General features: G+C 37.8%; 1 long non-coding RNA gene across 4 annotated transcripts; it reads right to left on the reverse strand.

The window, feature by feature from the left end:
- Positions 1-847: 847 nt before the first annotated feature.
- On the reverse strand, positions 848-4,398 carry LOC308088152. Of its 4 annotated transcripts, none has more exons than XR_013933415.1 (8): positions 4,287-4,398; positions 3,645-3,675; positions 2,694-2,772; positions 2,418-2,466; positions 2,174-2,220; positions 1,995-2,042; positions 1,568-1,668; positions 848-1,470 (listed from the first exon to the last, which is right to left on the reverse strand). It is a non-coding gene; the product is annotated as an uncharacterized lncRNA (long non-coding RNA). The 4 variants fall into 4 exon arrangements; XR_013933417.1 differs by having other exon boundaries at positions 2,690-2,772; XR_013933416.1 differs by having other exon boundaries at positions 2,174-2,466.
- Between the last annotated feature and the right edge of the window lie 2,064 nt (positions 4,399-6,462).

A 6,462-nucleotide genomic window follows, 5' to 3' on the forward strand; every position in this document is an offset into this window, starting at 1 on the left:
GCATTTAAATGCCTCAATTTTAATGCAGATCCAGGTTCTCTACAAAAAAAATACCTGATGGACCAAATTTAACCCGTTTTGCTTACCTTTGTAGAAGTGTAGTCCCATGTTCTGATAATTTGTTTACATTATGTTGTTATCTTTCAGGATCTTTTAAATATGTTGCAGTGTGACACTAATGTCATGCTACTCTTTATTGTACCACTGGATAAAAACTTTTTTCTTAATGTTAACATTGATCTACTCTGAACATAACTATCCTTCAACTGTAATTTCAATCACAATACGTATTTCAACAAAAAAAATACCAAAGCTTGTACAATCGGTCTTTAATTTCTGCACCTCTTAATGCTTTAAGCCATTAACACCTGTCATGTTAGATTTTAAACACATCTTATACTTGAGCTATTCAAAAATAGCAGATCTACAAGCTCATAGCACGGCACTCGGTGCTAGTCGATCTGCTATATTTTTGTTTTAACAATATTGAACATTTTTGCAAATCTTTGAATGTATGTTTTACCTCAAATCTTTGCTTTGCCTAGACTTGATAGAGATATATATATATATATATATATATATATATATATATATATATATATATATATATATATATACACACATACATACATACATACATACACACACACACACACACACACATACATACACAAAGATTTGCAAAAAAAAAATTTTACTCTCCAAAAAATAGAAGATCTACAAGCTCTTAGCGCGGCACCGAGTTCCGCGCTATGAGCTTGTATATCCAGGGTCCCCACACATTTTTAGCAATGAATTTCCAAAACTTTTCCAGAATATTTATCTCTATATAACAATCATTCAGCGCAATAATGTGTCTCTTACTCCTATGTACAATGCCCAAAGATAGGCAGTGTAGCAAAAATAAAGCATAGAATGGTACAATTCCATTCAAATTTCGTGCAAAATTAGGGCAACACAATTGAGACATACATTAGGCTGCCATCACACAGCCCGTTTGGCGAAAAACTACTTATGTTACATATTTCGTGTAATGTTATACATGTTTATGAAAATGTTTTGTGTTAACAAAATCAATAGCCAAAAACAATGCATAGCCAAATATTTTTTCCAGGACCCTTGATAAATTCCAGGACCTTAGATCAATTCCAAACCTTTTCCAGTACTGGATTTTTTTAATTTCTATTCCAAAATATTTCCAGGAATTTCCTGTATATCTGCTATTTTCTGAATAGCCAAAGAAATCTTAAGTGACACAGATGCGTTCCCTATCTTAATGGGATAAACAACCATAAAAGACAAGTTTTAACAAAATGTTTTGACCAAATAATAACATTGATTTGCTTCAAGGCGTTGCCCTCTTCTTGTATCCCCCTCCACCACTTCTACCAGGCGCCTGCTTGAAGTGGTCAGAGATGGCAGCGCTCACCAGGTTCTCCATTGTCTCTCTGAATGTCTTCTGAACGGCTTCTGCAGTCAAAACAATGACATATAACTCTCATACACACACGTGTACAACTTGAATAAGCAATCAACAAATAACTAGCACTGACAAAGTTATTTTTACCATTGATGACAGAAAGATAGAAGGTAGTGCTTTTAAAAGCTCTCTCCTGCTGTCCGGCACCATGCTAGTAGAAATTAGTCATCAGGCCATTGGTGAAAAGTCTGAAACAAAAAGAAAATGAGAAGCTAAATCGTCAATGGCATACTATGCCAACAATAATGTTGATATGAAACAGAAATAATAAATAATACACTAACACAGTGGGAAATGATAAATAATACTTCCATTCTTACTTTTCTCCGACATGGGAAACTGAAATAAAGAAACCTTGTGACAGTCTGCCTGTGATTTAGGATGTGAGGCTATACTTTGGCAGGTGCAGATCTTAATAAACAACATTACTTGTTTTACAAGTTCAACATCATCATCCCTACCCAATTACATCTTTGCCACAGTAAGATGACTTCCAAACTTTATAAAAAGGTACCTTTTGGAATCCTGTGAATGTTTCTCCTCTGAGTTCTGATAAGATTTCCTGTTGGTGAAAGACAAGGCAATTACATGTCATACTTGCTACTTACTGTTGGGGGGAGAAAAGAAAATTAAACATCTTACTTGCACCATTGCAACCTATTTTGCTCACTGCTACAGTCAATTTAAATTTACCTTGTGGTGTTATTTCTTCATTGGGGCTGGAGTAAGGCTTCTATTCACTGTTGGGGGTAAAGGAAATAAATTAGACATAGTCACCGTTATGATCACTCCTAGACTCAAAATCTACCTTGTGTAGGTAGTCCTTGCTCCATTTCATCTTGGAGTAAGGCTAAGATTCTCTGTTTGGTGGGGGTACTTACTCATCTCACTTACAAACTCACCATTTATATCACTGGAAAACTCAAATAAATTGTACCTTGTGGTTGTGGAGTCCTGGCACTGCTTTGGCATACGCCTATGATACACTGTTGGGGAGAAAACAAAGTAAATTACATGTCATAATTACACCATCACTATTGTGCTCACAGCTATAGCAAATCAAATTCTACATTGTGTAGTCCTGACTCTTGCTTGGACTGGACTGAAGCCACAATTCACTGTTAGGGGTGGAAGACAGTGAAATTACATATCCAACATAATGATTTCAATGTCATCTCCAAATATCTCCACTTAGCCATCTACACATACCTACATATATGTACATATCTACACATAGATCTGTGTCCTCAGTCCATTCAGGGCAGCTTGAGCAAGCAGTGTATTGCTGTGATCTGTTTGAAAACAATGACATTATTAATTTCACAGCTTGTCTCAGCCCCATATAGCAGTACTGACTCCACTGTAAATGGATCCACAACAGCACTGTTCCTCCGTAGCCTGGCCAAAACAAAATCTAGGTGGCTTCTGCAATGAACATATAAACGAATTAATTAATTCTAAGATTGGGAGTATCAATAGCAGAGGTTATGTAATCTAGAGTGTACACTGTACAGCTTGAAAATTAAATAATACATTTTTAGCCCTGACAATTACTGCAACATCACCCGTTTTAAATACAGTTGTTGATGTAATGGTGATGTCTTTTTGAACTTCCTTTCCCTTGTTGACATCCTCCATTCAAATTAAAGTGTGTCATAGGTGAGTAAAGAGTCCAACAACACTGGAATGACTCTTAACTAGTGTTGCGATTATTAGAAACATGCATTTCTACAGGATATAAGACATTTTAGTTTGTAAGTCATGTCATTCAATTGAATGTACAAGTGGCCAATACAAAGCATAAGAGCTCCATTCTGATTGTTACTGTGAGCACATTAACTTTGTAGGAATTTGCTACATCTCAACATATGTGATACGAGAGGCTCCTGGTAACTATAATAGCAGTTAAATTCAAATGTACAATTTTGCTGAACTACCAAGGAGACATAACATGTTTGTTGTAAACACCTTTGTGGTGTTTACAGCCTATTGCTAGTAAGACCTGGTGTTGAGGTGTGGATAGGGGCTGTCAACGTGGTATTCTGTGGGCAGTGTGTATAGTTTAAAAACAATCTGTAGAGTTTAGTTGTATAACTATCTAAACATTGGCACAACATCCACCACAGGACATGACAGCGTGGTTACATAATATAGCCAAACTCACATGTTTCCATTACCCTTTGCCATTTGTGTTCCTGAAACAAGATTGACAAAAAAATACATTTTTATGGCCTAATATATCACATGTAGTCCTCACAAGAGGTGATAGCATTAACATTGGATATCACCAGTAGTGACAGAAGTAGTCTACACATTCTCTGAAATTGATTTGTTGTTTTGGTGTCACTTTAAACAGAAGAGATCTATAAATACACGGACAGTCACTTTGGTCCAATTAAAAATAGTTAAAAGAGTAAATAAACTAAACATTTCACAACATCTTCAACATGTTGGTACATGTTAGCCTGCACATTGTTAAAGAACAATAATTTATTACACTGTACCATATTCAACAAGGTTCACTCCAATTGGAACAAAATAAAAGATTATACACAATTTATGTTCCGTGGTTTTACTCCTTGCAGTAAAGTAGTGGATCTACAAGCTCACACCGTGATGCAGATGCAAAGCGTTGAGCTTGTAAATCGACGTTCTTCACGTACTGCTAAAGTTAGCTGCTGGCTTTAGTTAGCTGCATCTAGCAGCTTAGCTAGCTAGCTGCAGCAGCTAGCAGCTTCCTTTAGAAGTTATAAGCTTGCAAGCGGCTTAAGAAAAGTTTTAAAATCAATAAGCAAAGAACACTCACCTCTATAGTCGTATTGCCATTTAAATAATTAAACTTCATGGTGATGAACATCGTGATAACTCGCATGAAATGTATCTATTTGTGAGTGTTTACTGTTTGTCGTCCGCAACCGGAACCACTAATGTTGCCATGTCTCGTGAGAAAATCAGAAAACCAACCTCCGAAACCAATCTGCGGTTTACTGTTGCTGTGAAGCCCAGTGTTGCCAAGTCTCGTGAGAGAAATAAGCAAACCGAACTACAAAGACAATCTGCGGTTTACTGTGGAAAGTCTGGTGACGAGAGGTTAGCGGTTTACTGCTTGGCTTTCACTCGTTCCTCAGTATTTTATATTAGCCTATCACCAATACTGCAAACTGCCGTTATTTTTTATATTTATGCATTTAAAAAAAAATATTTGCATATATCACCATTAATGCAAACTGCATTATTTCGCTATAATAGTGAGATTTAATAATTTCTATTGTTAGCATCCTAAAATAAACGATTTCAAACAACATGAAATTAAGTAAATGTCATGGTTTAAAACTGGTCTAAATGTAGACGTTGATATATGGTTTTGATTTAAACGTCTAAATCTAGGCTAAATTCAAACTATACTGTATATTGATAAATGCTATTCAAATTATTTTAGTCCAATATTTGGAGATCAAGTGCAGCTTACAGTTGTTTTTTTAATCAAAGTTTTCAAACAACATGACTAAAAAAATAAGTAAATGTCATGGTTTAAAACTGGTCTAAATGTAGACGTTGATATATGGTTTTGATTTAAACGTCTAAATCTAGGCTACATTTAAACTATACTGTATATTGATAAATGGCTATTCAAATTATTTTAGTCCAATATCTGGAGATCAGTTGTGCAGCTTACAGTTGTTTTTTTTAATCAAAGTTTATGGAATAATGGATTAAATTCAATCGTCTAGATTCGGTCTATAATACGACCGAATCTAGACCGGTGAAATGAGGTCTAAACAAAAACCAGACGTCTAAAAAACGACTATGGCTCACTGGGCACAGTCACTAGTCTGGGAGGCTTCGGCTCAAAGCCTGGACAGCAGGGGCGCGGCCACTGATTTCTGATTCAAATCAACAGCCAATGAAGAAAAGGGGGCGGGATCCACATGCAGTGGGTCTTACATGTAAATAGGAGCGACGGGAAGCAATTTCCCCTTGAGAAATTGCGGCCGCCATTGTTGTGTACTGCTGTTTGCCTCTCGTCGGACTTTTTAGACGAGTAGACCGGTAAGAGGCGTGTCCGCTCAGATTCTGAGCGTAAGTTACATCCTGCCCACAAATACCAGGGCTTTGGCCCAGAAGTTCCTCGCCGCTCCCGTTTGTATGCGAGGCGAAAAACTTCTGGGAACTCAGATTACACAGTCACAGCCTCTGCCCCCCTCCAGTTTGTCCTGATATTGCCCCTGCCCCCTTTACCTCTCCAGTTTTGCCTTGGTTCCATCACTCTTTCACTCTTTTACTCTCCCCACCTTGCTGTGCGCTGTACTCCCTGCCCTGATTGCCCTGAGTGGACTCACCTGAGGGCCAGCTGTGCCCAGTTGGCAAACAAGCTCCAGAGACTTTTATATTTTTTGCTGGATCTTTTTTTCCTGTTCTGTTTTAGTTAGGTAAATAAATAGAAGCTGGTTACTGAGATACTGAGTTGTAACATTGTTTACATTAAACACAAAATGGTGGCTGTTCAGAATGGCAGACATGGGTGGTCCCAAATAATAGCAAAGCTGTAGAGCACATTCAGCTACATAATGTGTAATCTCTCAAGAACAGATTCTGCTCTGCGTTGGAATCTGTCGTGAAGGTTCGTCACAACGTGTACGCACTGTGTGGGCGTGGGCGTGCCTTCAGATCAGGAAGCAGGCCGCGCTTTACCCAATCAAATGTAGTGGGCGGGATTTACGTGTCCGCTGATCCTTCCCTACTCGAAACAAGCCGAAACTAATTTAACAATGGCGTCCGCGGAGCAGACAAAACCACGGAAAGATATTCACATTTTAACTTGCTCTTTCATCATAGAAACAAGTGGGCTTATAACCAAAACGATCCATGTTCTCTGGGAGAAGTGGTGTTAGTGTTCCGTGTGGAAATATTGTTAGTGGGAATGAAAACATTGCACCACCCGGAAGTGGAGCGTGAAGGCAGACTAAAACCCCGGTTTCCTT

Source organism: Gymnoscopelus braueri (genome assembly GCF_963280865.1).
Source record: "Gymnoscopelus braueri genome assembly, chromosome: 7".
In the NCBI taxonomy this organism is placed as follows: Eukaryota; Metazoa; Chordata; class Actinopteri; order Myctophiformes; family Myctophidae; genus Gymnoscopelus; species Gymnoscopelus braueri.